This window comes from Pseudophryne corroboree, chromosome 9 (genome assembly GCF_028390025.1).
Source record: "Pseudophryne corroboree isolate aPseCor3 chromosome 9, aPseCor3.hap2, whole genome shotgun sequence".
Classification (NCBI taxonomy): Eukaryota; Metazoa; Chordata; class Amphibia; order Anura; family Myobatrachidae; genus Pseudophryne; species Pseudophryne corroboree.
Genome location: NC_086452.1, coordinates 343,317,137 through 343,341,764, shown reverse-complemented (window position 1 = coordinate 343,341,764; position 24,628 = coordinate 343,317,137). Strand labels below are relative to the sequence as shown.

The following is a 24,628-nucleotide window of genomic DNA, read 5'->3' as shown; positions in this document are numbered from 1 at the left end:
GAGTCTGGAGGAGGGTCATAGGGGGAGGAGCCAGTGCACACCACCTGATCGGAAAAAGCTTTACTTTTTGTGCCCTGTCTCCTGCGGAGCCGCTATTCCCCATGGTCCTTTCAGGAACCCCAGCATCCACTACGGACTCCGAGAAATAGATTTATCGGTAAGTAAAATCTTATTTTTTATCGTACAACATTGTGCCATTTCTCTGCAACCATAATCCTCTCCATTGCCATGTCTCTCCTCCCAAGATGAGAGTCAGATATGTCAGTTAAACTTCTTTGCCTTTCACTTTCCTGTTGCCACAATTTTAAATAACCATAATGTTTGATCCGTCTCTTTGCAGATTTAATGAGACATATCCTTCTCCTTAGGTTCTGTAACACATCTGGGCTAAAGCTGCCTACTCTTGGGGACTTCTCCCCGTCATGTACAGTCATTCTTTCCCATTCATCACATAAAACCTCTGTGTGAGAACCGTATTTTTCACACATTACATACCTTGCCGACCCGATTGGTCGGTTTACTGAATCAACCCGAACCGAGGTTGATCGCCCCCTACCTGAACAACTGGCCCCCATAACTTGCAGGTGTTGCTTTCACTACCTCTGACCTTCAATCAGGGTCTTCAGCGAACCCTTACAAAAACCAAGATGTTCAGGATAGGCCGACGGTGGCGGTTTACCGAGTACCCCACTCACTCGCCCACGCCGACCAATACGCCCACACACTGCCTTAGCGCTGGCGTACTCGACCCAGGGCCCCTATGAACCTTTGTTTACTGGAACATGCGAGTGTGATCCGCAGAGCATTAACCCTTTCCAGTAACTGTTGGTTGTTGGATAATTCCTGAGTGACCAGCGAACTTCCCTTAAAAAATAAAAAATTACACAAATCACGTTAGAATGTACAAATAGCGTTTATGACCCCTTCCGTACGCAAATGGTACTGGGTCAGATTACTAACTAATGCACACAATTACGTGCGGTACAATCGTTCAGCACATAAGCAACTAATCTTATGTGCGGAGCGACCAGTGGAATCGACATTCAGCAGCTGCGAATTCCTTCAGCCTGAGCTTTATGGCCTATATGGGTTCCGCACCAACCCTTCCTGGTGTTGGGCTACTTGTCTCTATTTATAGCGGACTTCCTTGTCTGCTGTACCTGGACCTCCTGGTCTGTGCTACAGTATGACCTCCTGGTCTGCTATACTCTAATGCTCTTTGTATATTTAACAAGGGATGCCTCCCTAGCCACCGTGCATGTCACTTACACGTATGTAATTCACGAGAACTCGATGATTTCTGTGGTTCAATCCCAAAAAATTGTAGAAACTTATATATACAAACACTCTTTCACCACATGTACACTTTACTTTTGTTTCTATTTCTATTTCTGCGCAGAAATTTCTTTCCTTTAGACCAGATGAGTCGCAAATTGGAGAAGGATCTATTAGCTTAAATTTCGGACACTAAAATTGACTTGCGCTACTTATCGCGTTGCCACATTTTCACCTATTTAAAATAATACTATAGTGTGATTTGAGTTACGTGGGCGTACCCAGACGCTCCGTTGCGTAATATACGCTGCGTGCGTCGGCCTTTACGTTGCGTACACTAGTCTAACCCTTTTGTTAGAAACACGTGTATGCCAGCCAGATATGTCCACAGAAATACAATTAACACGTTTATCAATGTGAATGATCTTTAACTGTAATCATTCACTATACACCACCCAAATCTCCCTTGTATTCTTAGGCGAGACTGTGTGCGTGCTTTTTACAATTATACCCTTAAATATTACTTTATCTTTTTAACTACCAATAGCAACAAATCTTTCTTAGCACGTTATCAATGCAAATGGCAAACAGGAAGGTGAGATGTGAAAACGACACAAATGAACATGCAATTCTAAATTTAATCTAATAACATACATTGATGTAAGCACACGCATATAGATATTACATATAAGTACCAATCACTGTTACTTATGATTGACTATGATATAGATTAAATAAATGCATAAAAAAAACTAATTAAATGATGATTTCTTTTTGACAATGGATGGCTGATTATTTCCTGAGTCAACTGAAAATCAGCTGCTTAAGAAAAATTTTTTTTTACCTTCCCAAAATGGCCGCTGCTCCTCCCCTTCCACATCCATGAGGGCTACACAAAATGGTGGTCAGACCATTTGTCACAAAGAAAATCATCATGCCAGCTCCTTTTAGTTATCACGCTATGCAGAGCGATTAAATAGGTTTAAAAATTATTTTTAAACAGACAAACCATCCAATCTGCGTGTGTAGTTGGCACCAAATAGAAATTAAAAACCAGATTTACAAAGACAATAACGTACTGTTCTTACCTTCCAGTTCCCGAATTCCCTCAGCACTCCTTACTAAGTGAAGCAGGCGCTTATCTGGTCAGCACTGCGAGGGATAGCACCTTCCCGCCTTTTGCTGATCGATAATGTCTGCTAAAGTTACATAGTGCAGATATGTGAAGACCGGAGGAGCCCTCACTTGACAATGTCTATAATATTTGTCCTATTAAAAACACGTTAAAGGTTAAAGAACACAGTACGCAATTGGCGCAAAAAGTACCGCAAGGGTACGCCCTTAACTATACCTTAAGGAATGTACTTATACTGTAAACATTTGTGCAGTGATAATGTGTAGATGTAATGCAGTGTAACCTTGTTAGCTTAAAAGCTGTATGAGCGACTATGACGCTCTGAGAACCTTTATGCATTTATAATAATCAATCAAATACCGGTCTAAGGTTCTAACGCCTTTAGTGAGAGAATGAACGTTCAAAAAGAATAATACAATACAAGCTATACACTACCAAAATAACATAGAATATCTAACCAAGTAACTAACATATAATACAATAAAGACACAAGTACGTTTAAGGGGGAGAGAGAGGGGGAGAGAGAATGGCTAACAATAACAATAAGACAATATGGTTATATGGCTGCAGAGAATCTTACACATGTGAGGAACAATCGCTGCGCAGTTAGTCAATGCTGAGAATCTTTGTGGAGAAAATACTTGAGCTTACCCAGGCTGCCTGTCCCTATATACACAACACCCAGCAACACAATTGTCCCTACAATGCCGCATGGGGCAGAAGCTAGACTCCATTTTGGGAAAAACCTCCCATGATTCCAAAGACTGCAACACATGGTTCAAAGGGGGAGGGGAAAACACCCAGCAGCAGCCATCTTCTACACCTGATCACAATGTAACCACACATATCATCCTGCCATTCCTACAAACACATGCTATATTTCAGCAAGATGCACTCTATATAAAACCACTACAATCTGTTATAAATCACCATCCACAAAATTATACCAGAGATGCTATGCTACAGATTGTCTACTGTTCCAATTCATCACAGATTTCATAGAGTATCATCACCAACACATAACAATCACACAACTGCACAAGCCTCATTAACCTTAAGCCATTTGTATCTCCACTAACTACTCTATACCAATCACTTCACAACTACTCTACCTCAAACACATATTTAAACTATTCTATGCCAATCAGCCATGTGATATTGAGATTATGATACTTAGCCTTTGTAAGGTGCCTGGTGATGATCCAGCCATGCTTCTGAGAGCTTTGTTCTGAGTGTAGCTACAGTACATCTGTCCTCTGAGGCCGTAAGCGACTGAACCCTGACCTCTTCTCTAGCCAGGAACTACATTCCTGTGTGACTAGTTCCTGGGGGAGGGGTCTCTCTTGCTTTGTATATGCTGATCAGGTTCAGCCCTGAAACTACCAAAAGGGTTGTCTTCAGTTCCCTGTTCACTGCATTGTTCTAACAAAGTGATTTTTTAGCTTTTATACATATAATCATATCTATCCGCTGCAATGTCCCACAACTTCACAACAAGTATCAAATTAATCTACACACCAATCTGCTTGTTTCAATATTAAACATGACGGGTATATCTGGTTCTGTTCAAATAATACACATTCATGACATTAATTCATTAGCTAATTTTAAATCTCCATGATGTCTGGTGCTTGATATTATTATAATTATGTACTGTATGAAATAAGTGTCGAATCCATCTCTGTGCCATGTCCGTGTAAATGCGTGTGTTACCATATATTGCTGTGCTCGCTGCGCATATTTGCAAGTATAGCGACTTAAATGTGTGCAGTTTGTATGTTCTCTCTATGTAATATTTTTGACTTTGACACCCTGTATATATATAGCGCTCTGGTGTGTGCTGGCAAACTCTCCCTCTGTCTCCCCAAAGGGCTAGTGGGGTCCTGTCCTCTATCAGAGCATTCCCTGTGTGTGTGCTGTGTGTCGGTACGTTGTGTCGACATGTATGAGGAGGAAAATGGTATTGAGGCGGAGCAATTGCCTGTAATATTGATGTCATCCCCTAGGGAGTCGACACCTGACTGGATGGTCTTATGGAAGGAATTACGTGATAGCGTCAGCACTTTACAAAAGACTGTTGACGACATGAGACAGCCGGCAAATCAGTTATTACCTGTACAGGCGTCTCAAACACCGTCGGGGACTCTAAAGCGCCCGTTACCTCAGATGGTCGACCCAGACCCAGACACGGACACTGACTCCAGTGTCGACGGTGAGGAAACAAACGTATTTTCCAGTAGGGCCACACGTTACATGATCACGGCAATGAAGGAGGTTTTGAACATTTCTGATACTACAAGTACCACAAAAAAGGGTATTATGTGGGGTGTGAAAAAACTACCCGTAGTTTTTCCTGAATCAGATGAATTAAATGAGGTGTGTGATGAAGCGTGGGTTTCCCCCGATAAAAAACTGCTAATTTCTAAAAAATTATTGGCATTATACCCTTTCCCGCCAGAGGTTAGGGCGCGTTGGGAAACACCCCCTAGGGTAGATAAGGCGCTCACACGCTTATCAAAACAAGTGGCGTTACCGTCTCCTGATACGGCCGCCCTCAAGGAACCAGCTGATAGGAAGCTGGAAAATATCCTAAAAAGTATATACACACATACTGGTATTATACTGCGACCAGCAATCGCCTCGGCCTGGATGTGCAGTGCTGGGGTGGCTTGGTCGGATTCCCTGACTGAAAATATTGATACCCTGGACAGGGACAGTATATTATTGACTATAGAGCATTTAAAGGATGCATTTCTATATATGCGAGATGCACAGAGGGATATTTGCACTCTGGCATCAAGAGTAAGTGCGCTGTCCATTTCTGCCAGAAGAGGGTTATGGACGCGACAGTGGTCAGGTGATGCGGATTCCAAACGGCATATGGAAGTATTGCCGCATAAAGGGGAGGAGTTATTTGGGAAATATCGGACCTGGTGGCCACGGCAACGGACCTGGTGGCCACGGCAACGGCTGGGAAATCCACCTTTTTACCCCAGGTCACCTCTCAGCAGAAAAAGACACCGTCTTTTCAGGCTCAGTCCTTTCGTCCCCATAAGGGCAAGCGGGCAAAAGGTCACTCATATCTGCCCCGCGGCAGAGGAAGGGGAAAAAGACTGCAGCAGGCAGCCTCTTCCCAGGAACAGAAGCCCTCCCCCGCTTCTGCCAAGTCCTCAGCATGACGCTGGGGCCTTACAAGCGGACTCAGGCACGGTGGGGGCCCGTCTCAAGAATTTCAGCGCGCAGTGGGCTCACTCGCAAGTGGACCCCTGGATCCTGCAGGTAGTATCTCAGGGGTACAAATTGGAATTCGAGACGTCTCCCCCTCGCCGGTTCCTGAAGTCTGCTTTACCAACGTCTCCCTCCGACAGGGAGGCGGTATTGGAAGCCATTCACAAGCTGTATTCCCAGCAGGTGATAATCAAGGTACCCCTCCTACAACAGGGAAAGGGGTATTATTCCACGCTGTTTGTGGTACCGAAGCCGGACGGCTCGGTGAGACCTATTTTAAATCTGAAATCCTTGAACACTTACATACAAAGGTTCAAATTCAAGATGGAGTCACTCAGAGCAGTGATAGCGAACCTGGAAGAAGGGGACTATATGGTGTCTCTGGACATCAAGGATGCTTACCTCCATGTCCCAATTTGCCCTTCTCACCAAGGGTACCTCAGGTTTGTGGTACAGAACTGTCATTATCAGTTTCAGACGCTGCCGTTTGGATTGTCCACGGCACCACGGGTCTTTACCAAGGTAATGGCCGAAATGATGATTCTTCTTCGAAGAAAAGGCGTCTTAATTATCCCTTACTTGGACGATCTCCTGATAAGGGCAAGGTCCAGGGAACAGTTAGAGGTCGGAGTAGCACTATCTCAAGTAGTACTACGCTCCCTGAATGCGTTGAATAACTGGCCTGGGTGCCCTCCGGGGTTTTGATGATGATATGCAGAAAGAAATCGGCGGCACTCCAGGGCTTTTCAAATAAAGTAGGTGTATTTAAAGCATCACAAAATACAACATGTGACCGACGTTTCGGGGCCCATAGCCCCTTCTTCAAGGTGTATGTGATGTGTGTCTAAAGCTTACCTTATAAGCCGTGAATTACCCGCCAAAAGAAAGTGAGGACGGACGCCTCTGGCCACTCTGTCTCCGCTGCGCTCCCTGGACTTCCGGGGTCCGCTACGGATGACGTCACGCGTCCATGCGTCGGGTTGCCATAGTAGCAGCCGACGCGTCAGATCGCGCTGGCCGGGGCTGTCAAGAAAACAAACAAGTGGTGTGAATTACAAGAATATGGAGCACCCATGCACTGTGACACTAATAAGGTTCATCTAAATACAGTAAAGAGAGATTTTCTCTAGAACACAGACGTAGAGTTGCTTCACTTTGATCAACTTTTTACAGCTTGTAAATGTCCTGATGAAAAGGCCTACGGGTCTTGAAACGTTGACAAGACAATGATATGAGATGATTCACTAAAGTTTACACTTTTCTACGCAACTATTGGAGTGCCGCCCTTCATTCTTATTTATAAGAATTTAGCAACTATCTTATCCATTTGGGAAGGCACCAGCCGTTTTATGCTTTATCATCCAGAGTGCCAAGCAACAGTACTTTTATTTATATATATATATATATATATATATACAGTTGTGCTCATAAATTTACATACCCTAGCAGAATTTGTGATTTTCTGGCCATTTGTCAGAGAATATGAATGATAACTCACAAACTTTTCTTTCACTCATGGTTAATGGTTGGGTGAAGCCATTTATTGTCAACCAACTGTGTTTACTCTTTTTAAATCATAATGACAACAGAAACTACCCAAATGACCCTGATCAAAAGTTTACATACCCCGGTTCTTAATACCGTGTATTGCCCCCTTTAACATCAATGACAACTTGAAGTCTTTTGTGGTAGTTGTGGGTGATGCTCTTTATTTTCTCAGATGGTAAAGCTGCCCATTCTTCTTGGCAAAAAGCCTCCAGTTCCTGTAAATTCTTGGGCTGTCTTGCATGAACTGCATGTTTGAGATCTCCCCAGAGTGGCTCAATGATTTTGAGGTCAGGAGACTGAGATGGCCACTCCAGAACCTTCACTTTATTCTGCTGTAGCCAATGACAGGTAGACTTGGCCTTGTATTTTGGATCATTGTCATGTTGGAATGTCCAAGTACGTCCCATGCGCAGCTTCCGGGCTGATGAGTGCAAATTTTCCTCCAGTATTATCTGATAACATGCTGCATTCATCTTGCCATCAATTTTGACCAAGTTTCCAGTGCCTTTGTAGCTCACACATCCCCAAAACATCAGCGATCCACCTCCGTGTTTCACAGTAGGAATGGTGTACCTTTCATCATAGGCCTTGTTGACTCCTCTCCAAATGTAACGTTTATGGTTGTGGCCAAAAAGTTAAATTTTGGTCTCATCACTCCAAATGACTTTGTTCCAGAAGTTTTGAGGCTTGTCTCTGTGCTGTTTGGAGTATTGTAAGCGGGATGCTTTGTGGCATTTGCGTAGTAATGGCTTTCTTCTCGCGACTCGACCATGCAGCCCATTTTTCTTCAAATGCCTCCTTATTGTGCATCTTGAAACAACCACACCACCTTTTTTCAGAGAGTCCTGTATTTCAGCTGAAGTTATTTGTGGATTTTTCTTTGCATCCCGAACAATTTTCCTGGCAGTTGTGGCTGAAATTTTTGTTGATCTACCTGACTTTGATTTGGTTTCCACAGAATCCCTCATTTTCCACTTCTTAACCACTTAACTGGCATGGTCAGATCTCATGCGTTTCTTAATTAGAGTTTGAACACTGCTAATTGGCATTCTCAATTGCTTGGATATCTTTTTATATCCCTTTCCTGTTTTATACAGTTCAATTACCTTTTCCTGCAGATCCTTTAACAATTCTTTTGCTTTCCCCATGACTCAGAATCCAGACACGTCAGTGCAGCACTGGATGAAAGATGGAAGGGTCTTTCAGGAGTCCAGAAACTCACTGACCTTTTATACACACACACTGATTACAAGCAAACAGATCACAGGGGAGGATGGTTACCTTTAGTAGCCATTCAAACCCGTTTGTGTCAACTTGTGTGCATGTTATCAGGCCAAAATCTCCAGGGTATGTAAACTTTTGATCAGGGTAATTTGGGTAGTTTAACACAGTTGATTGACAATAAATGGCATCACCCAACCACTAACCATGAGTGAAAGAAAAGTTTGTGAGTTATCATTCATATTCTCTGACAAATGGCCAGAAAATCACAAATTCTGCCAGGGTATGTAAACTTATGAGCACAACTGTATATATATATATACAGGTTGAGTATCCCATATCCAAATATTCCGAAATACGGAATTTTTTGAGTGAGAGTGAGCTATTGAAACCTTTGTTTTCTGATGGCTCAATGTACACAAACTTTGTTTAATACACAAAGTTATTGAAAATATTGTATTAAATGACCTTCAGGCTATGTGTATAAGGTGTATATGAAACAAATGAATTGTGTGAATGTAGACACACTTTGTTTAATGCACAAAGTTATAAAAAATATTGGCTAAAATGACCTTCAGGCTGTGTGTATAAGGTGTATATGTAACATAAATGCATTCTGTGGTTAGACTTAGGTCCCATCACCATAATATCTCATTATGGTATGCAATTATTCCAAAATACGGAAAAATCCGATATCCAAAATATCTCTGGTCCCAAGCATTTTGGATAAGGGATACTCAACCTGTATATATATATATATATATATATATATATATATATATATATATATATATATATATATATATATATATATATATATATATATATATATAATGGAGACTGATAGAGGGGATATCTAATACTTGGTATATTCAACAATAGGAGTTCCAAAGACCAAGTGATATGTCTGATTTTCAACTATGTTCAGTAAGGAACATCTGTACTGCAATGGTGTTCTATGCCCATGCTCATTCACTTTGAACAGCATCTGGAATCTAAAGCACTTATTCCTTTCTTATTAACACAAAAGGGGGAATTCAGTTGTTATCACCGCCCAATCTCACTTCTAAAGTGATGGGAGATCGCAGGGACAATGGAGGTAATTGATCGCAGCAGCAAATTTGTTAGCAGTTGGGCAAAACCATGGGGGTCATTCCGAGTTGGTCGCTATTTTTTTCGTTCGCACAACATTTTCGCAAAGTTGCGATTATGTTGTAAACTTGCAAACATCCGCCCCAATCGTAAATTTGCTATTTCGTACGCAGTAGTACACAAGGTAGGCGTATGCCAGATTGCAACGCAGTAATGCGAATCCATCGCATACGCACAAACCTCATCGTTAAAATACGATGTCATCGTAGATTTACACATTCCTCTTAAATGTGCTAAGGCTTTTTCAAACAAACGCACAGCAATGGTTTTTTTAACCTAATTTAGATGACACCTTGCAATTCAAACTCAATAAGTGTCCCTCAATTAATAAACCAATTAGTGTAATGATTGATTGTGTGCATGACCAATTAAGTCTGCAAAGAATACCTCAAGAACACTTTGTAGGCCTAATTGGACATTACCATGTTTTTTTAAAAATAAGTGCAAGAGATGTGTAAACTGTGCCTGACATAAATGTAAATAGCATAATTTGGTGTGGATGTTTAGTGTGTGAATGTATGTGTTTACATGTTTTGTTAAGAAATAAGCTACTAACTAACCTAATTTGTTTGTAATAAATAAGACTAATATTCTTTTTTTTTTTTTTTTGTTAGGTAACCAATTTCTGCTTTGCAATATGGTTTAATTTTTTGACATTAAAAACATCACAAGCGCATAACGGTTAAATATTTTTTTTTATTTCTGAAACATTTTTTGTATAGAATTTTTATCAAAACAATTTTTTGTCATTTTTTTTTACAAACTTATTTTTTTTTTATTTAAATTAAATCTTCCAAAATATTCACTTCGGCCAACATGGCCTCCAAATTTGCCTTTAAATGCCCAACGATGCCTGCCAGGCTTGTGGGATCTCCAATGGCACCATCTGAAATGCAGAGTAAAAATGCAATTTAAAACATAACTCACATTAGCTATTAGATCACAATTCCACAAAGCACACTTTCATATAAAATGAGATACATCATGGATGTATAAATGAAAAAACAGTAGCATACCAACACACAAGCATACTCAGCAATGTTTGTCATTCATAAATTACAATGTGTAAAAGTCTAACACACCATGATGTACATTTCCTAAGATGGGAGTTATATTTAAGATGGGATGTTGCCCATAGCAACCAATCACGTTAAACTTCTCTTCTAGAAGGTGGAAAATAACAGAAAAGTTGTTAGTGCTTGGTTGCTATGGGCAACATCCAATCTTGAATCACACCCCCAAATTAGTACATGTAACCCCATACTGGTCTTCATTCACATCTGGAGTGAAGCTGACTTGTCATTTGTGCTGTTTGGCCCAGCATCATCACACTGCATATCTACATCTTCAGAAGGACAACATATCCTAGCATGCCCACACTCCCTGAAAGCCTGCCTTAATAAATAAATAAGGTCAAACAGGTTTGGATAAAGCAAATAAGCATTTTGTGAGTGTAACTTTCACAACACAAATCATTGTGTCGTTAGGCTGGCTAACAAAGTGACTCCTGCGACTTTTTTATTAAAAATATTGCAATACCCAAGCACAATTGTAAAAGTAAAACCACACAAAAATTAACACTCAGGTCTAAATGTGTTGCATATAATGTTTCACATACAAACCTTGTTGTGCACGCAAACCTGTCGACATAGTGATTAGCAACCACATGTAGACACTATCTGCACACAAATGTGAATGCATCATCCATACCATGATGAAGAAGACAAGCATTTAACCTTGACAAAAGATTGCCCACAGTACAACAATGCATTTATTTGAATGTGTTTTTTATGTTGTAAATTTTTTAAAAAAGAATGTGTGCGAACTTACTCTCCTCTGCCACTTGGTCACCTCCCTCTAGTGGCTCCGGGGCCTCTGCTGCCCATTCTGTGGGTGAATTTTGCTGGCTGGGGGATGGAGGCTGCATGGGTGAGGTTGGCTGGATGGGGGATGGGTGCTGGCTGGGGGATGGAGGCTGGATGGGTGATGTTGGCTGGATGGGGGATGGGTGCTGGATGGGGGAAGGAGGCAGGATGGGGGAAGGAGGGTCCAATTGTGTGACAGGATGGAAGGGGGAGGTATTTACAGAGGGGGTTTGGGAATGATAAGGTGAGGGTGGTGGTGTGTTTTTTTGGGACACAGAGGGTGAGGGGGCAGAGAGGGGAATTTGGATAAAGAGTGGGATTGGGCTGGAGAGGGGGTGTGGGCTGGAGAGGGGGATTGGGAAAGAGAGTGGGCTTGGCCTGGAGAGGGGGAGTGGTAAAATGATGCTGAGGTGGCTGGAGAGGGTGAGGTGGCTGGAGAGGGGGATTGGGCAGGAGAGGGGGATTGGGCAGGAGAGGGTGAGGTGGCTGGAGAGGGGGATTGGGCAGGAGAGGGGGATTGGGCAGGAGAGGGGGATTGGCCTGGAGAGGGGGTTTGGGCTGGAGAGGGGGATTGGGCAGGAGAGGCTGAGGTGGCTGGAGAGGGGGATTGGGCAGGAGAGGGGGATTGGGCAGGAGAGGGTGAGGTGGCTGGAGAGGGGGTTTGGGCAGGAGAGGGGGATTGGGCAGGAGAGGTGGAGGGTGATCCAGAAGGGGATGGGGCTGGAGGATGTGGCTGTTGTGTCCTCCCAGCACCAGCACCTTGCCGTTGTGCTCGCCCTAGAATGACATATGTAATTTTTAGTTTTTAACATATACATTTAGAACATCAGCATATTCCTATTACTCTGTTCTGTCCCATGTTAAAGAGACAGGGGTAACATTACTAAGTTAGTAAAATGTTTACACTGGTGATGTTGTCATTAGCAACCAATAATAATATAATTAAACTTTCTTAAGCACCTTCTATCCCATAATATATATAATCTGAATGTTTGTTATAGGCAACATCACCAGTTCTCAAAACCAACAGGAATTTAAAAAAAAAACCCACTGAGCAGGTTATTGTGTTCAGTTGTCAGCCTGTGTAGTAATTATGCACAACAACATAGTCAGTACCATACCTCCCAACATGAGCATCTCCAGGAGGGACAGAATGTTCTGCTCCGTCACTTCACTCTTAATGTATGATTGCCATCACCTGCGCTGAGAAACCTTTATTCAATAAATTAAGTGACAAGTCCAGAAGCAGAGTATTCTGTCCCTCCTGGAAAAGGTCATGTTGGGAGGTAAACATCACTGCTTGACCTACCCACACACACTCATGCTTATTGTAAGTGTGCAAATTTTCACACTCTCACTTAGTGAAAGTATGCTTAGGTTATGCGTAAAATCCGTCATGTACCGAAATGTAACTTACTGCGGCCACGTAGGGTCCGGATCTGTTGGCGTAGCTCCGCCAACAAGTCTGGCGTGCGCCTTCGCAGGTCGCTCCAGCGCCTCTCCAGCTGGATTATCGACCTCCGGCTGCGGCTCCTTAACAAGCGCTGGACCTCCGCGTAGGCCTCGCGCTTTACCCGATTTGGGATAAAGCGCCCTAGGCGGCCTACGCGGCGGTCCATCACCGCCACCAGCACGCGGAGCTCACGCCGGGTGAAGGGTGCAGCACGCATCATGGCAATGGCGTATTTCACATTTGGGCATATATTTATAGTGTGTGTTGGCATGTGATTGGTCTAAAATCTATGCTGTCGTCTAAATAAACTTTATTGATGTGTGCATTGAATAAACTTTATTGCTGTCTGCAGTGCTGTGAAGAGCAGAGGGGTTAGTTCGCTATAGCGGAAATACGCAGTCGCGGAAGAGCATGATAATAAACGAACCTATTCTCACAATTACACACACACACACACACACACACACACACTTTTATTATAATTTAAACATAAATCTGTGTACTCACCACATTTTGTCTGAACAATCAGCTGCACAGTCACAAAGTGTTCAACATTTAGTATCATATGTTGTTGTTTTTTTAAAAGAAAACAGGATTAGAAAACCAAAAAAAAAAAATATTTAGCAACATAACAATATTTAACAAAGAATAAAAACATTGTAAGGTTAACATGTTTGAATATTTACATAAACAACTAATAATATATCCACACACACCAAAACAATTACACAATGACCTTTCAATAGCTACATAAATGACATCAGAGCAAAATGAACATAAACAGACAGTGTTTTAAAAAAAAAAAAATATTGAAAAAAAAACACTATACCTGAAATATTCTTGCACAATGCGTGCCCTTACTTCGCTTCCCCTTCGGGAAACACTCCCCCCACCGAATCTCCGCCCAACCCCTGGCTCCTCATCTGGCAATTCCTCTGTGTGAGGAAGCTCAACGCAACTCCTTACAGCGATGTTATGTAGAATAGCGCACAGGACCACTATTTTACTTACCATCTCCGGCGAATACATGATGTCGCCACCAGTGCGGTGGAGCACACGAAAGCGTCCTTTAAGGACACCAATCGTGCGCTCCACCAGCTGTCTAGTGGCAGTAAGAGCGGAGTTAAATGCCGTCTGTGGTCCTGGCCTGGGCTTACTGTAAGGAGTCATGAGCCAGGGGGTGCAAGGATATCCACGGTCTCCTGTTTGATGAGAAGACAAGAAAATAATTAGAATGTAAATATTTAAAATATTATTGTTAGAAAATGAATAAAAACACTCACCCAATAACCACATGTCTTGTCTTTCCATCGATCTTAATCTGTGCCATATCCCTGATTGTCTAATGACATGGGCATCATGGGAGTTCCCCGGGAACTTAGCATTCAGGGACAGGATCTGGAGGGATGGCCCACAAACAACCATTACATTCAGAGAATGAAACAGTTTCCTGTTTCTATAAATTTCTTCATTATATCTTGGTGGTACAATAGCTACATGTGTGCCATCCACAACCCCAATAACATGTGGGAAGCGACTACCACCTTCCTCAAATTGCCGCTTCACCACATCTAGGGCCCCAACATCCAAAGGCATAGCAATAAATTGCTTAATGCGCTTAATAAAAGCATGGGTGACACGCCGCAGGACCTTACTGAACTGGCCCTGCGACATGCCAACCAGATCGCCCACAACATGCTGGTATGAACCAGTGGCCACAAAATGTAACACAGCAAGGAATTGTGTCAATGCTGGTATTGCTGTAGGATACCTAATGGATTGTTCTAGATCACTCTCTATTATGGAGAGAGTGTCTAGGATTAGATGAGGTGGCAGCCTATATCTGCGCACAACAACATCATCAGGCATCCCAAAAAGGAGGACACGGGTACGGAAAATTGGTGGCCTAGCACGCCTCTGTTGCCTTGGATGATGAGGAGCCGGTTGCGGTTGGAGGGCTTGCAGCGGTTGGGGTAGGAGTGGTTCCGTGGGTTGGGGTGGGAGGGCTTCAGCTGCCACATGAATGGACATCACCAACTTAAAATGAAGGTAAGAATCAATTTATTTAAAAAAAAAACATTGTCAGCCATAATCAAAGTCAAAGTGTATGGGTGTTAACTTACTGGAGGAGCATACTCCATTTCTTCCAGAATAAAATACGGGTACAAAACAAAAAATTGGGAACAAAACAAAAAGAAACCTTTAGCTAATTATTTAAAACATAGGTTAACATCACTAAAAAAAAAGGATTTGAGATTTCAAACATACCCATATAATAACTGCCACAATATATAATAAAACAACTAAGTATGAATAAAGTTATTTTGAAAGCAAAACTTAAATTTTTAATAAAAAACAAGGTGGTCCTTTAGTAGCTAATACAGCAAAAATCAGCCCTACTTTGTCAAAAGTAAATGCTTTGTAAACCAAGAAATAACACCTACAAGAGAGAGAAATGGACCAAAAAAAAAAAAAAAATACACTTACTACAAACACACTCCAGGACACACAGGGATAGGCTACTTACCTGATCAATATATGAAACTTCAAATGTGTGGAAAACAAAAACCAAAAATCCGCCTACTTGGCCAAAAACAAAAGAAAGGACTGTAATCCCACAATGAGACACCTACAAGAGACACAGAAGGAGTCTAAGAGATCATATAGACAATTACAAAAAACAGCAGCACACACAGGGAAAGGCTACTTACCTGATCAATATATAAAACTTCAAATGTGTGGAAAACAAAAACCAAAAATCCGCCTACTTGGCCAAAAACAAAAGAAAGGACTGTAATCCCACAATGAGACACCTACAAGAGACACAGAAGGAGTCTAAGAGATCAAACTGTGCAAACAATATAACATACACACTGTAAAGTACAGGTCAGAAAATAACAAATATGGCATACTAAACCATTTAAATATCAAACAGATATTCTCCAAAATACATAAACCCAGTTCCATTGCACCACCATACATACTTGGCTTGATAATTGACTAATGTAGGAATACTCATAAAAGAAACTTAGCCACAAAAGCGCACTACGCTATACATGTTAAAAGCTAAAAAACAGACATTTGTCTGCAAGACAATGCTAAAACTACTCACTCTGCAAAGTTGGGCAAAAGCCGACCACCTTCTCTGTAGACACACAGCAAACACACAGCAGCTTCTTTCATCATACACCAACTCACACAGGCTGCAAACCATGCTCTTAAATAAGCAGTACAATCAGTCACACAATTAGCATAATTTACACCTGTGTGAATTAACGCTGCACACGTAGCTATAAATACATACACACCTGTGCGTACAGAACATGTCATTACCAACATGGCTACTCGTGAGGATTTTGCAGCAGAGATGGACCGCTTGCAGCGGGAGCAGGCAGAATTGGCTCAAAGACGTATCGCATTGCGTCGGCGAATGCTGGAATCCGCCTCTGCGGATTGTGAAGACGCAGGACCCAGTACTAGAGACATTCCAGCTTCTGAGATCCAGCAGTTAAGCGGGGTTACCCTGCCAGACAGACATACTGGGGAAACTGAGGAAGATTCCGCTTTAGCCGCACAACCACAACATACAGAAGCTGCTAGTGACGAGGAAGATGGTGAGGAGCAACAGGAACAAAGCTCACAGGCTACTTCAAGGCGAAAAAAAAGGCAGCCCGTATTCACTAAGAGGGAGTTGCGTGTTTTGGTCACGCAGGCCATGTCAAAAATTCATAGAGGACCGAAAAAACATGGGTGCTGCTACGAAAGATCGCATCTGGAGGGACATCACTCATTCTGTCAATGAAGTCGGCTCTATCGTCCGAACATCACAGGAAGTTAGACGACGGTAAGTGTATATTGGCAGTCCATTATGTGTGCTAAGTATTCCTAAAAAGCTAGTTACATGTGATGTTGTCTGTAGCAAACAAATGCATAACATGTGTCCTATATATTAAAGCCTTTATTTTTAATACTCTACCTTGCCCCTATTTTTCCAAACATATGTAGTTGGGCCGACTTCAAATCCCGCCTGAAGGGCAAGAGGGCTGCGGAGTGGAATGCCTCGAGGGCTACAGGGGGAGGACCATCTGGCGCTGTGGAGTATACAGAGTTGGAGGAGATAGCGATGGACTGTGTCAGTTATGAGGAGGGGACAGGGGTGTCTCATATGGACACGGACCTGCCAGAAATCCTGACGGCACATGACTTGCCAGGTAAGTTTACACACATTTGTTTCTTTAATAATTATTAAAAACAAAAGTCTCATTGTTTGTTTCTACTCTTTTTCCACACATTCTTCTATTTGCTTTGCACATAACACAGCACAGGGGGGTGAGCAGGTCGAGTCACAGGAGGGTTATGTGGCTGAGGCTGAGGTGGAGGGACCTAGTGGGTCTGGCAGTGTGGGACCCCAAATCCCACCTATCCAGGTTCCAACTGGCCCCCCCACCCAACCATCTGCTATCCCGGAGATCCTGCTTGAAATTGCTAGGTATGGTGAGAGCCTAAATGCATTTCAGGACAGGATGATCCGGGAGGTAAGCCAGATAGCTGTCCGGCTCACTGAGCACAGAACCAGTGTGGAGCAAGGTGTTGCTCAACTCTGCCAAGGTCTGGCAGAGATCAGGCAGGGACAAGATCAACTGGCCTCCTCATTCCAAAACCTGGCAAATAACATCTTGCAAGGGCTCCAGGCCATCGCTGTCTCCCTTGCCCACAGTGGCAGAGAGCCAGCCACATCGGCTCCCTCCCCTGCCCCGTCCCCAGGAAGAACATCCCACTGGGCAGGGCCCACGAAGGTCGCTCCGCAGACCAAGCCAAGAAGAACAGCATCAGGCGGGGAAAAAAAAAAGAAAGTGATGTCTCTCCAGATGGGCAGCACCCATGTTTTTCATGTTGACTCTATGTTTTTTTTGTGTTGGCTTGTGTGGCCAGAATGGATAACTCCCTCTTAGTGAAATGTATTATATATGTTTTGATATATTGTAGCCTGAGCTTTTTTTCCTAAACACCAGAGCCATCTTCCTCTTCCTAGTGTGCTGTGTATTGTTGTGTTTGTGTGGTGGCTCATGAATCTTACAGAGTTGGCCAAATATATTTGTCTGGCAGGGTGTTTACACCATATAATTTAATTGCAATTAAATTATGATTTTGTCAGAAGCTGGAGTTTCCCTAGTACTGAGTTCTGCTATGTCATTTGTGTGAGTGGCATCTGCTTGCTGCTTGGTCCATCTTTGCCTGTGATACTCACCTGTAGCCATGTTGTTTGGATCTCAAAATATATTACAGCAGTAATAAAAAAAAAATTTTTAAACAAATTTGTGTACTTTATTAAAGTTAATTCATTATGTTAATCTTAGTCCAGGAAAGTTTAGCAAAGCATATAGACACTTGGTGAACAAGGGAACAATCTGAAAAAAAAATACAAGCATTGCATCTTTAAAAATGCAACAGGTATGCCTTGCACCACACTTTAATGTCCATATTAAAAAAATAGTCACAACTCGGGATTTGAATTACTATGGGCAACAGGACATCATTTTAAACATTGACAGATATTCTAACCAAAGATTTTTTTTTAATTTATGCTAAAAATTAAGTGTATGCTGCATTATGTTGGTCCTGATATTTGGAATATACAAAGGTAACATTTTATGTGTCACAACTGAGGGCTGGTGCTGACCAGGGGGAAGCCTCAGTTGTAGGGGCTGAGGTATATGTGTAACTGGGAGGCAGTACAGGGTTCTTGGACATGCAGGGAACCTTTAGAACAAATGCCCGAAGGCGTGACCACGACAACAAGGGAAACTTCCATGGTTTTATTAAACACAGTTCAGAGGAATACTGATGACTTGGTACTGGTAATAGGAAACACAGTTCAGAGAAATACTTAGGATCGATGACGGAACACCGATGGTTACTTTGGGATCGTTGGCAAGCTTTGAGTGAAGCTGGGGTTCGCAGATAGAAATGCACTATTGTACTTAGAAGCACAGGTGAAGCATGAAGTGATGCTGGGGATCGCTGGAGAGCTGTAGAAGAATCTGGAGAATGGCTGCTGGAAAGCCGGAGTTCAGACACAGGTGAATCAGGGTAGACTGTAGAGGGTTAATCACTGGAGTGTCGGGTTACACTGCAGAGTGTAATCACCAGGGAGTCAGGCTGTACTGCAGAGAAAGTCCATGGGAGAACTGCACACTGGAATCACTGAAGACAATTGAAGCACTGACATCTTTCCACCCCAGGAACAGGATATTTATACCTGCTGGGAAGCAGGGATTGGCTGGCTGATTAACCAGAGACCAGAGTGCAGCTGCTGTGTAATCAGGCTGAGAGCAGAGTGTAGCTGATAGGCTGAAAGGTAACATGGCTGCGCCCATGGTAGCTTTTGGAGGGAAAGATTGTTTGTAACTTGAATGTGAGCTTTAACCATGAAGCTGCCAGAATCACAGTAAAGAGATTTGAGACAATGAGATGCAGCGTGCTGCACACAGACAGTGCAGATGGAATCCAGGCTTGGAACACTGGGACAGTCTCAGGAGGCATTTGGAAGGTAAATACTGATAAGGAATTACCTAGATCGTGACATTATGTAGTTTAGATGTTGCTGATGTAGTTTATAAGTTTGGTTAATTTCACTTGTTTGCATTTGGTAGTATTACACACATTAAAACATGCACTTAACAACAATGTTTAGCCAAACACTTGGCCCTAAATAAAAACCTTATTTGTCAGCGTGACAGATTTATAGGTGCTTAGAATAAACATGTAATGTGTCCACACAATTGCTGTTTGCAGTACTACAGCAGAGCAGTGTTTAGCAAGTAATTGGGCAACAGATGAATGGGCTCTCCAATTAACTGGTAATTAGTGCATACACACTTGTAACACTACTTCGCAAATGCAGAGTAACTGCAGACCTACTCGGCTGCTGCGTAAAGATTGCAAGGAATTGCTATGTTAGGTTTAACAGCGACAATGCATTTATACGAAAAACACGCCTACTGCTAGTTGCATACTCCCACACTATACACCCACTTTCACGCCCATGTCGGAAGATTGCGAAGTCACGCCTCTGTCACGCCTTCGCCACTCCCCGTTTACGTTTCTGTGTAACTAGCAATTTCCTTTGTAGTATTTCTGCACAAGTGTCGTATTGCTATGCTCGCGCATGCGTATTTCCGCTTTTGCGCATGCGCATTTAGTTGATTTATGGCCGTTTGCGATGCGATGATTCACTGCGAACAATTCGGAATGAGGGCCCATGTGCACTGCAGGGGAGGCAGATATAACATGTGCAGAGAGAGTTAGATTTGGGTGTGGTGTGTTCAAACTGAAATCTAAATTGCAGTGTAAAAATTAAGCAGCCAGTATTTACCCCGCACAGAAACAAAATAACTCACCCAAATCTAACTCTCTCTCTGCACATGTTATATCTGCCTCCCCTGCAGTGCACATGGTTTTGCCCAACTGCTAACAAAGTTCCTGCTACGATCAACTCAGAATTACCCCCATGGTTTTGCCCAACTGCTAACAAATCTACTGCTGCGAATTTACTGCTGCTCTGAATTACCCCCAATATTCAATTGATGCCTGTTATCATGCCTGATGGGAGCAGCAATTGAATTACTCTGTTCTTTAGTAACCATGATATCAATATTTTTGTTCCTGAGAATTTTAAAAATAGTCATAGTTCTCGGTTAAACTGGAAATTACCTTTGCATCTTATTTATTAAAAATAACTAGTTTTTCAATGGTTATTAACATATTTCCCTTTTCTGTTAAGGGGGGTTAATTTACTAAGCAGCAGGATTGCTGGGGTTTTGAAACAACTGACATATTTACAACACAGTAGTTTTGATCGGGTTTTTAAACCCCCATCGATATCATTCTTTTTTTTGTCGATGTTGTGGGCGGTTTTATATTGGGATTTTGACCGAACCGTAATGATTGGTAATTGATGTTAAAAAGGTTCTTTATGCCACAGGTAGTATTTAGTATTTCTCTTACGTCTTAGAGGATGCTGGGGTCCAATTTAGTACCATTGGGTATAGATGGGTCCTTTGGGAGCCACTGGCACTTTAAGAGTTTAATAGTGTGGGCTGGCTCCTCCCTCTATGCCCCCCCTACCAGACTCAGTTTAGAAAATGTGCCTGGAGGAGCCGGTCACAGCTAGGGGAGCTTCTAGGAGTTTTTCTGGTTTTGTTGTTTTCTAGAGGTAGTTAGGTACAGGAAGGCTGCTGGCAACAGCCTCCCTGCTTCGTGGGACTTAGGGGGGGGGGGGGGAGTAGGAACCAACTTCCTGAAGAGTTAATGATTCTCTACTCCGTTGACAGGACACTGAGATCCTGAGGGTGCTGATCGCAAGCCCATGAGGCGACCGCTCACTCCCACAGCACGGCCACCACCCCCTAACAGAGCCAGAAGAAATAAGAGTGGTGAGTACAGCACCGGCGTCCCGGTTAGCGGGTCACCGCCAGGTATGGCGGCACAAGGGTGGGAGCACAGCTCTGACAGGCTACACTCTGGCAAGGCTCAGCAACACACTGTGTAGGCGCTTTGAGGGACGTCGTGAGCCAGCGCAGATACACCCTACACTGGTCACGCAGCTAACAGGGGCTAATCCCGCTGTTAACACAAAGAAACCTCAGGCCAGTGTAAACAATTAGTGCGGGAAGCCGCACGTCATTACAAGGGGCGGGGCTTCCTCTCAGAGCGGATCCAGCACTCAACAGCACCATTTTCTCCCTGCAGATCATAGGAAAGAGACGCTGACAGGGAGCGCTGCCCTCCACATATCTCCATAACTGTGGCTGGCTCCTTATGCCTGTGACTCTCTGAAGGAGCTCTGGGGGAAACTGTGTCTGACATTTTCCTGTGTGTGTAAGTGTATATCCACATTACCATGTCTAAGGACTCTGTCCTGTGCTGCAGAGTGTTTATCTTCTCCTGAGGAGTCTATTCCATGTACTCAGGACAACAATATACTGTCTGAGCCGTCTGAATCCGAACCCCCATGGGTGGATTCTTTAAGGGGAATGATCTCCCAGATTGCAACTAGGATGTCGCATATTAAGAAAGAGACGCAGGTTTTGGGAATCTGTAGAGGGTTTGAAATATTCAGCTCCCACTACTTCGTCTAAACCTCCACCTACATACCCGCAAAAACGTACACTTGCCCAGATAATGCAAGCTGACACTGATACCGACTCTGATAAAGGTGATGGGGATATGCAGGGGGAAGATGCATGCCTTGCTAAAGGGGTTCAACTGATGATTGAAGCTATTAGGGATGTTTTGCATATTTCTGAGAAGGTACCTGAGCAGGAAGAGGAATCTTATTTTACAGTACATAAGAAATCCTCGCTTACCTTCCTTGCTTCTAAGGAGTTAAACTCTTTGTTTGAAAAATCCTGGGAAGACCTAGAGAAAAAATTCCAGATCCCTAAAAGAATTCTCATTGCTTTCCCTTTTCCTGAAGAGGATAGAAAGAAGTGGGAAACCCCATCTATAGTAGATGCTTCTGTATCTAGGTTGTCTAAAAAGGTGGTTTTACCTGTCCCTGGTTCAACTGCCTTAAAGGAGTCGGCTGACCGCAAGATTGAGACTACACTCAAATCACTATACACTGCTACAGGCATGGCTTTAAGGCCCACTATTGCTTGTGCGTTGATTTCTAAAGCCATAGTAAAGTGGTCAGGCACATTACTAGAGGAATTAGATACTATGGTGTTAGGGTCTCCTGCTCTGTGCTGCCACGTCGTCATGGCAACCGGGAGACAAGTGCTAGCGGAGTAACCTGAGCGTAGCTGATACTCCGGTTCGGGTCTTTTGCTGTGCAGTGGTTACAGGCTCTGTGCACGGCAGGGGATCCAGTGCTGGTTTTTGTGCTCACAGTCTGTGAGGTCTGAGTGGGGCGTGGACAGCACCTGCTATATAAACCCTCTTCTCAGGTTAGGCAGATGCTGCTGAATCTTTGTTGGTTAGTCAGTTCCTGAAAGCTAGCTAGTACTGTGTAACTTTGTATTTGTTTGTTGCTTACTGCAAATAGGCCTTGGGATTTGGTATTACACTCTGCCAATCCAGACCTAGCAGTAAGACTGGAGTCAGTCGTTTACCCTGCTGGGGTTCTTTTGCTACTCTGTGAACCTAGCAAGTTTGCGGCTGTATTCTCAGACTTGCCTGCCAAAATCCTTTCTCACTGTGCAAGGTGTTCAGGTGTCAGTTTAGTGGCAGTAAGCTGAACCAGTGCACTGCAAGTGAGGACTAGGATTGTGGAGACTCTCCTTGTGTCTATTATTCCATCTCTGACCAAGGAGTTTACTGCCACACCCGTTGGTAACCCTTTAGGGTTTTGCTGTTGCCCTTAGCAACAGCATTTCGGGTTCTCTACGTATTAAATCACTACATCTTGCTTCTTTCCATCTGAGCATTCCTAATACTAGGGAGACACCCAGTTTCTTAGCCTTTGAGCTTCTCTGTTCACTTTGTGTTTATTTTGTTACCCTATCACCTTCTGTGTATGTAATGTCATATTCCCCAGTCTGTCTGTGAGTTCATTTGTTTTGCATCCCTCACCGTTCAGACACCAGTACATTCCTGCTGGCACTGGTGTGCATAACATATTCAGCAGCCTAATACTCCTGTTGAAATTTTGTGGGAATATGGAGCATACCCCTCAAAATACTTTGCAACAGGTGGTCGATCAGGTGCAGGTCCTGACTCGACAATTTAATGATTTGTCCATTAAAATGCCCACCTCGCAGGCCGCTGGCGGAGCTCCCGCAGTAGCAGTACCTTCAGGGGTTAAGAAGCCGAAAGTAAATCTCCCGGATCGTTTTTCTGGAGATCGCTCGCAGTACTTTGTGTGTATGGTCATCATCCTAAGGCCAATTCTTTTGACCCCCTGGACTCCACGCCTGGTGGTTCCTCTGTGGTTTTGGTCCTTAGAGGTATTTGGAGGAAAGTGAAGAAAGCCCTTGTGTCTGTGTCATTAGTGACAAAAAGGGTTTTTGATAAGCGGAAAAGACCCTGCAGCTTCAAATTAGGAGACTTCGTCTGGTTGTCTACCAAGAATTTGAAGTTGAGACAGCCATCTCATAAGTTAGGCCCCCGGTTCATCGGTCCTTATAAGATCACTAGGGTTATCAATCCGGTGGCATTTCAGTTAGATCTACCCCGTTCTTTGGGTATCAATAAAACATTTCATTGTTCCCTTTTAAAACGGGCGATTAGTAATCCTTCTTCCAGTGGAAGACCTTCCCCTCTTCTGATACGTGGCCAGAGGGAGTTTGTTGTTGAAAGGATTCTTGACTCCAAGATGGTTCGGGGTCGGCTGTCATTTTTGGTGCACTGGAAGGGGTATGGCCCGGAGGAGCGGTCGTGGGTGCGCAGTTGTGATCTTCATGCCCCCAGACTGTTACGCTCTTTCTTCTCGCAGTTCCCAGATAAACCCGGTGGTAGGGATTCTTTTGACCCCTCGTCAGAGGGGGGGTACTGTTAGGGTCTCCTGCTCTGTGCTGCCACGTCGTCATGGCAACCGGGAGACAAGTGCTAGCGGAGTAACCTGAGCGTAGCTGATACTCCGGTTCGGGTCTTTTGCTGTGCTGTGGTTACAGGCTCTGTGCACGGCAGGGGATCCGGTGCTGGTTTTTGTGCTCACAGTCTGTGAGGTCTGAGTGGGGCGTGGACAGCACCTGCTATATAAACCCTCTTCTCAGGTTAGGCAGATGCTGCTGAATCTTTGTTGGTTAG

The 24,628-nt window shown here is 43.4% G+C and overlaps 1 protein-coding gene and 1 long non-coding RNA gene across 6 annotated transcripts in view; one reads left to right on the top strand and one right to left on the bottom strand.

The window, feature by feature from the left end:
• DMC1 (DNA meiotic recombinase 1) overlaps window positions 1-24,628 on the top strand; it is a 465,896-nt gene that overhangs the window by 168,470 nt on the left and 272,798 nt on the right. The gene's annotated exons all lie outside the window — the stretch shown is intronic.
• On the bottom strand, window positions 13,993-15,022 carry LOC134957022 (uncharacterized). Its single transcript, XR_010186394.1, has 3 exons — window positions 15,001-15,022; window positions 14,161-14,275; window positions 13,993-14,079 (listed from the first exon to the last, which is right to left on the bottom strand). It is a non-coding gene; the product is annotated as an uncharacterized LOC134957022 (long non-coding RNA).